The sequence below is a fragment of the Neophocaena asiaeorientalis genome, unplaced genomic scaffold (genome assembly GCF_003031525.2).
Source record: "Neophocaena asiaeorientalis asiaeorientalis breed wild unplaced genomic scaffold, Neophocaena_asiaeorientalis_V1.1 scaffold1107, whole genome shotgun sequence".
Classification (NCBI taxonomy): Eukaryota; Metazoa; Chordata; class Mammalia; order Artiodactyla; family Phocoenidae; genus Neophocaena; species Neophocaena asiaeorientalis.
Window position 1 is genome coordinate 36,969 of NW_020175695.1, and position 7,808 is coordinate 44,776.

The following is a 7,808-nucleotide window of genomic DNA, read 5'->3' on the forward strand; positions in this document are numbered from 1 at the left end:
TTTTTTGCTGTACACGGGCCTCTCACTGTTGTGGCCTCTCCCGTTGTGGAGCACAGGCTCCAGACGCACAGGCTCAGCGGCCATGGCTCACGGGCCTAGCTGCTCCATGGCATGTGGGATCTTCCTGGACTGGGGAATGAACCCGTGTCCCCTGCATCGGCAGGCAGACTCTCAACTACTGCGCCACCAGGGAAGCCCCGTTTAGTCGTTTTTAAGGGTAGGATTGCTAGCAACAAATTCTTACTGTTCCTTCATTTGAAAATTCTTCTTCATTCAAGAATGATATGTTTGCCAGATATGGGATTTGCAGTTCTTTTCTTTCTGTACTTGAAAAGTGCTGTGCCACTTTGTCCTGGTGCCTATGTTTTCTGGTGAGAAATATCATTAGAAATTGCTTTGCCCCTATGGATAAAGTGTCATTTTTCTCTCACTCTTTTCAAGATTTTTTCCTTGTAAAGAGTTTTCAGAAGTTTAGTTTTGATATTTCTTGGTGTATAAGTTTTTAGTTTATCCAATTTGAAGCTTATTTAGCTTCTTGTAACTGTAGGTTTATATCTTTTGACAGATTTGGGAGGTTTTCAGCTATTATTTCTTCTTAGCTTCTGTCTTCCTAGCTTTATTTAGGTATAAATGACAAATAACATTGTGTAAATTTAAGGTATACATTGTGATGATTTGATATATATGCATATTTAAATGATTACCACAATAATATTAGATATCCAGAACTTATTCATCTTATAACTGAAAGTGTGTAACCTTTGACCAATATCTCATTTCCCTCACCCCCTGACAACCACAAATCTACTATGTTTCTATGAATTTGACTTTTTTAGGTTCTGCATATAAGTGAGATCATACACTATTTGTCTTTCTCTGTCTGACTTATTTTGCTTAGTATAATGCCCTCAAGGTTCATCCATGTTGCCACAAATGACAGGATTTCCTTCGTTTATTGCTGAATAATATTTTGTTGTGTGATTTTAAAAATACATATGTGGCATTTTCTGTATCCATTCATCAATCAATGGCTACTTACATTCTTGGTTACATTATTTCTTCGGAATAAGTTTTGATCCCTAATCTCCTCTTCTAGTTCTGGGACTCTGAAGATAGAAATGTTAAGTATTTTGTTACATTCCTAAGTCTCTGAGGCTCCGTTTATTATTTAGTCTATGTTTCCCTCTGTTGTTCAGACTGAAAAAATTTTAATGATCTTTCCTCAAGTTCACTGATTCTATCCTCTATCATCTCTACTCTTGACTTCATCCAATAAAGTTTTTTATTGTTGTATTTTTCAGTTCTATAATTTCTATTTGGTTCCTTTTTATAATTTCTAATTTTTGCTGAGATTTTCTATTTTTCTTTTGTTTTACGAGAATTTATAATTGCTTAATGAGCATTTTCTATGATGGCTGCTTTAAAAACTTTGTCAGATATTTACAACATTTGATTCATATCAATGTCATTATTTGTTGATTGTCTTTTCTCATTCTATTTGGTGATTTCTTGGTTCTTTGTATGATTAATGATTTTTCATGGTATCCTGGATAATTTGGATATTATATTATGAGACTGTAGATCCTATTTAATCTTCCTTTTTAGCAGGCAGTCCCCTTGTTTGATGTGTATTATGAGGGATGGGTGGGTGTGTATGTTCAGTTACCTGCTGGTGCCACCAACACCACTCCAGCAAAAGCAGAATGTGGACTCCCACTGCCTTGCTTCAGACAGGTGAGGTGGAATTTCAGCAATCTCCTTGGCCCTGTTGATACCTTCCTGGGAAAAGTAAGGACACCTTCTTGACATGCACCACCTCGTTGCCTCTGGGTGGGGGTGTGAGTGGGGATTGAGAGTGATTCACACCACTTTCTTGCTACATGGTGGGAGTGAAAGTTCAGCTTCCTACTGAACCCCACTGACACTGTGGGAGCAGAGGTATGCATAATGCAAACTAGACTCAGCTCCAGGCACCTCATTCTTCCTTACAGATACTGGGTAGTGGTAGAAGCTTAGATTCCTGTGGGTCCCACTGACACCAAGGGAAAGCAAAGCGGAGGATAGCATGATGTCAACTAGCCTGACACACCACTTCATTCTGCCTCATTAATTCTCAGGTAGGTGTAGAGGCTCAGCTTCCCACTGGGCTCCATCAATACCATTTATTTACTGCTTTTAAAATTTAAAGTCTTCTGTGACTTGGATATTGTAAACAGTGCTGCAATAAACACTGGGGTAAAGAAGATGTGGTACATATATACAATAAAATATTACTCAGACATTAAAAAAATGGAATAATGACATTTGCAACAACATGGATGGAAGTAGAGATTGTCATATTGAGTGAAGTAAGTCAAACAGAAAAAGAGAAATATCGTATTTTATTGCTTATATGTTGAATATAAAAATAAACGATGCAACTGAACTTATTTACAAAACAGAAACAGACTCACAGACTTAGAGAACAAACTTATGGTTACCGGGGGGAAGGGTGGAGGGAAGGGATAGTTAGGAAGTTTGGGATGGACATGTACACACTGCTATATTTAAAATGGAAAACCAACAAGTACCTACTGCGTAGCACAGGGAACTCTGCTCAATATTATGTAACAACCTAAATGGGAAAATAATTTGAAAAAGAATAGATACATGTATATGTATAACTGAATCACTTTGCTGTACACCTGAAACTAACACATTTTTAATCAACTATACTCCAATATAAAATAAAATGTTAAAAAAATTTAAAGTCTCTTCCCATGCAGTTTCAATTCACCTATATTTTCTTATAGATTTCTATAATTTCATCATAAATATTTAATGACCTAATCCACCCAGTTTGATTTGAGAAGTGAGGGTTTATCATTTTTTTTCCTCTAAATAACTAACTGCATTAACTCCATTTGTTAAAAAACCTTTGCTTTTCTCCCAATGATTTGTGAAGTACTTTCCAACAAATTTTTCACAAATTAAATACATGTAATGGAGCAGGACTCTATGGGGCCTTCCCCAGGCAGGCCCCTCCCCCATATCCTCTGCTTTAGCTCCTCTCTAAAGTACCTAGATAACAGTATCTGATGCACATTTCCTGAGTGGTTTTACACATGTAACCCCCCACCACCACCACAAAATGGAAGATGTTAACTACTTGCTGACCATGAGCACATAGTCCCTAGGCCTCCTGGAGCCTAAGGAATGATAATGTTAACCCTTGTGACACTGCCCTGTCATCTCACCATCAACAAGAGAACTGTCCATAAGCTGATCACATACCCTGCAACACCCCTCCCTCACCTGGCATTTTAAAATACTTTGCTGAAACCCTTCAGGGAGTTCAGGGTTTGGGGGGCATGAGCCACCTCTCTCCTTGCATGGCCCTACAATAAACCTTTCTCTGCTCCAAACTTCAACGTTTCAGTTTGATTGGCCTCACTGTGCGTAGGGCACACAAACTTGCATTCAGTGACATACATACATAATTATCTAAGTCATATAGAAAAATATATATATACGTATGTATATATTTATTTTACATATCAAAGAAAAATGTGTATTTATTCATTGCATATATGCCACTAGAACATAGGCTCCATGACAGCAGGGATTTCATTTTGCTTATTGCTCTGTCTCTAATGCCTTAAATATTGTTTTCATGGTAAACAGTGAATAGATGCTTGACGAATTGATACACTAGGTTTTTTTTCTGAGCTAAATATCCTATCTGCTGATTGGCTTGTCAATTCTTATTCCAGCACTACATTAATTTGAGTCATCTAGCTTTAAAATTCATTTTAATATCTGATAAGGGAAGCTCCCCTCAGTACTCTTCTTTTTCAAAATGTTCTTGGCTAATCCTATTACACTTCCAAGTAGAACATTAGTATAGTTTTTTCAAGTTCCAAAAGTATTTTAAAATATGTTTTTCATTATAAATTGTTAAGGTGTGTTAAGAATTTCAAAATAGGCCAAAAGAAAAGTATAATATACAGTCTACCTGTTGGGAAGTCAGATTTCAGGTAACTGTAATCAACAGTAAAGAGAAAAAAGGCTTCTAATAAGCCCCCGAGATAGTGACCTTAACGACACAGCTTTGTAACAAAATCAGGTAGGATGGTACAAGAGTGAAAGGCTTGGTCATTTTCATCATTTATTAGTCAAACATGTGTGATAACTATTAGAAACTATAATCTATAATCTATTAAAGGAACTCCTATAAGTCAGTAAAAATGGTGAGGAACTCTAATAGAATAACTGGCAAATATAAAGAGGTATTTCATAAAAGAAAACTCACCAAAACTAAAAGAATATGAAAAGATGCTCAAACGCATTAGCAATTTGAAAAATATAAATCAAAATAATGAGATATCACTTCATAGTAATCAAATTGGCAAAAATTAGAAAGCTGAATAGTGACAAGAATTGGGGGGTGGTTGGGCAAGATAGCAGCCCTCATTCACATAGTAGGGATGCATGCAATAGGATGTTCATTGCAGAGTTTTTTGTGATGTTGGAGTATTAGAAGCAAACTAAGTGTATAACACTGAAAGAGTGAATAAATCAAATGTGGTAGATTCAGAGTACGGAATATTAGGCAGCAGGCAAAGCAAATGACTAGGTATAGCCATGGAAACATGGATAGATATTAAAAACAGTGCTGAGTAAGAAAAGAAGAAACAGAATGAGATACATATTTTCATCTAGATTGCTATAATTATTATAATTTTGTTTTGCTTACTGCTGTATCTCTAGTGTCTTAAATATTAGTTGCATGGTAAGCACTGAATAAATATGGTACAATACAAGATATACAAATTTTAAAATAAATGTATACACAAAAATTACAAGAACACATACATAAAAAAGAATAAATCAAACACAGTGTGGTATCCTATTGGGGATGGGGATGAATCTGAAACATAATATTGCTTAATAAATGGCAACTATCATTATTATTACTATTATTATTATTAATACAAAGGAGCCCTTCATATTATTACAAAGCCTCTCATTCAAGCTTATTAGCCTTTATTAACACACAACTCTTAAAATTTTTATCCTTTTTCCTGGTAAGTGCTAGATTAGACAAAACAAACTATAAGTGGGTAGAAGACAATGACAAGCGACATGTATGAAAGAAGAGAGACACCAGAAAAGACAGATAATGCATGCTAATAATGATGATCCTGCTCAACAAGTAAAAGTTAAAAAATATTTGATATTTTCTATTTTTAAAAAATCTAGATTTTATAGCTAGCATTCAAAAATCGTTAGAATGATTTCCCCCATGAAGTGAAAATCATCAGTTCATAAAATATGTTCTTATTTCCCAGCAAGGATAGTTTTAAGGCCCAAAATATAGTAGTTGTGAACAAGAATTGTAAAATAGTAAGATTAAATTGCCTTTAAAAAGTAGATTTTGCACCTTCCCAAAAGCTTGCATATAGAAGCTCTAGACCAAATGGAGCAAGAAACTTGCTGACATTTCCTCAAATTCAAATATAAGGACAATCCAGTGAAACACCACTAGGAAATAAAGAAAGGGATGGGTTATTTCCAAAATACCAGGGATGGGGGGCTAATTTTGTTAACATTGATTACGTTTTATCTTCAATTTAGAAACCAAGCTCTTTTTATAACCAGGAAAACCTCTCTGAGAGGTTTAGGCTGCCATTTAGTAACTTAAATCTTAATTATACCTTGCCTACTCATTTTAAGTTTTACTTTGCTTATAAGCCAGGGAAAACAACATCCACAGTTTGTTTATATGAATTTGTCTTTATGTGTATTTCAATGTTAAAGTTATAAGAAGAATGGAAATGCGATTTTCTCTCATTAATAATGATCATTTTATAATAAATACTAACCATCATTATTACTATTATTTTGAAAAAGGACAAGCATGGTAGAAAGAACAGGAAATAATGGATATAATTCTAGCTGAATCTAAAGCCCTTCTCCCTAAACCTCTAATTTACCATTTAAAAATAAAATAATTCTACAATCATTCTACCATAGACTTGAATACAGAATACTGTCCAAATTACTTTTGCCCTCTTTGAAGATGTTATTTTTCTTTAAACGAGCTCCTCTTTAACTAGAGATGTGTTTTCCCACCATAAAAGGATAGAGGCTTTTATTAATTTTCTATATATCATAAAAACAATCTCTGAACACCTTTATAGTTTAGAATTTAAAAGTATAATTTTTCAGTTATCCAGGGTGTATTAACTTGAAGCCTGTAAACGCAGATGCTGCTACACATAAAATCTGAGCCAGATCCACAATTATCTTCTAGTTTTCTCCTATTGTCTAATAACATGTACACCAATAAGAATGCTAATTAGCTAACTGCCCACCTTAACAGTTTGGAAAACAAAGGGAAACACAGAACAGAAATGAGGCAGTACTGTACAGAAGTTATAATGAAAGAGAGAAAAGCTAAGAAAAATGACCAGATGCTGAAAAGAAGAAAGGTAAGTTCTTTTCCTGATGCTGCTACTTCTCTACTACAGGTAATTCATAGCAACTAGGTCTTTGTAAATTGTTCTGTTGATGACACTGGGAAAGACACAAACAGCAATAATTTGGAAAGTCAATTCCAAGCTACCCAAGTTGCTGGAAAATTCTTTGTGTGGGAAAAAAGCCCTCCATAGACAACGTAATCTGAGCTGGTTTGATTAAAAAATGTGTACCTTTCTCTGACTGTAGTACTATTGAATTTTAATCTGCTTAGGTGTACTTGCTAATATAAATTTTGGGAAACCAGAATAGACTGTGGTAGATGAAGGTACTATATCATCATTAATTGCTGTCTTGTCATCTCTCCATTCACACATCAGTGAAAAAGCTGTACAGGCTCTCAGAAACATTGCAAGTAATGGTTTGCTTCCAATGATTTCATTACCAAGAATGGCAAAATAAACACTTTGTTAATTCTACTTGTATTGATAGTTATTGATTTGCCATCTTTAGCACATGGTTATTTATATAGTCTAATCTGGACACTTTCAAATCTTTATTATAATAATATGCTATTCCCCCTTTAGATGCTATTAAGCAAATTCTTCCTACTTTTGCATCATGACTGTTGAGAAGTATTTAGAGATATTTGCTGAGCTGTCCTACCTTACTGATGGTTCAATGAACTAACTGACATAGTCAAAAAAACAAGAGTTTTGTAAAATTTCTAGGAGCTGCTGAACAGCCAGTTGTGACTCCAGCCTTAAGAACCATAGGAAATACCACCAATGGGACAGATGTATAAATTTAGAATGTAATAGATGTAAGGCACTTTCAGTTTTTCCTTTTTAACTGCCAACATATCTATAAATATTCATTCATTCAACCCAAATAAAATATGCATTTACAATATGCTAAATAATAATTCAGACACTGAGGATTCAACAGTGAACAATACAGATAAGCTCCTTATACATTCAACTAGGAGAGATGAATAAACAAGTATACCTGTAACTGTAAAGATATATCAATTTTTCCATCTTCTTTTTCATAAGAAAAGTATATGTAGAGAGACCTTCAAGATGGAGGAGGAGTAAGACATGGAGAGCACCTTCCTCCCCACAAATACATCAGAAATACATCTACATGTGGAGAAACTCCTACAAAACACCTACTGAATGCTGGCAGAAGACCTCAGACTTCCCAAAAGGCAAGAAAATGCCCACCTACATGGGTCGGGCAAAAGAAAAAATAAAAAACAGAGACAAAAGAATAGGGACAGGACATGCACCCCTGGGAGACAGCTGAGAAGGAGGAAAAGTTTCCACACACTAGGAAGCCCCTTCACT

The 7,808-nt window shown here is 35.0% G+C and overlaps 1 pseudogene; it reads left to right on the forward strand.

Moving 5' to 3' along the window:
* The first annotated feature begins 6,317 nt into the window (after nucleotides 1-6,317).
* Nucleotides 6,318-7,264, forward strand: LOC112390971 (importin subunit alpha-1 pseudogene; annotated as a pseudogene).
* The last annotated feature ends 544 nt before the right edge of the window (nucleotides 7,265-7,808 follow it).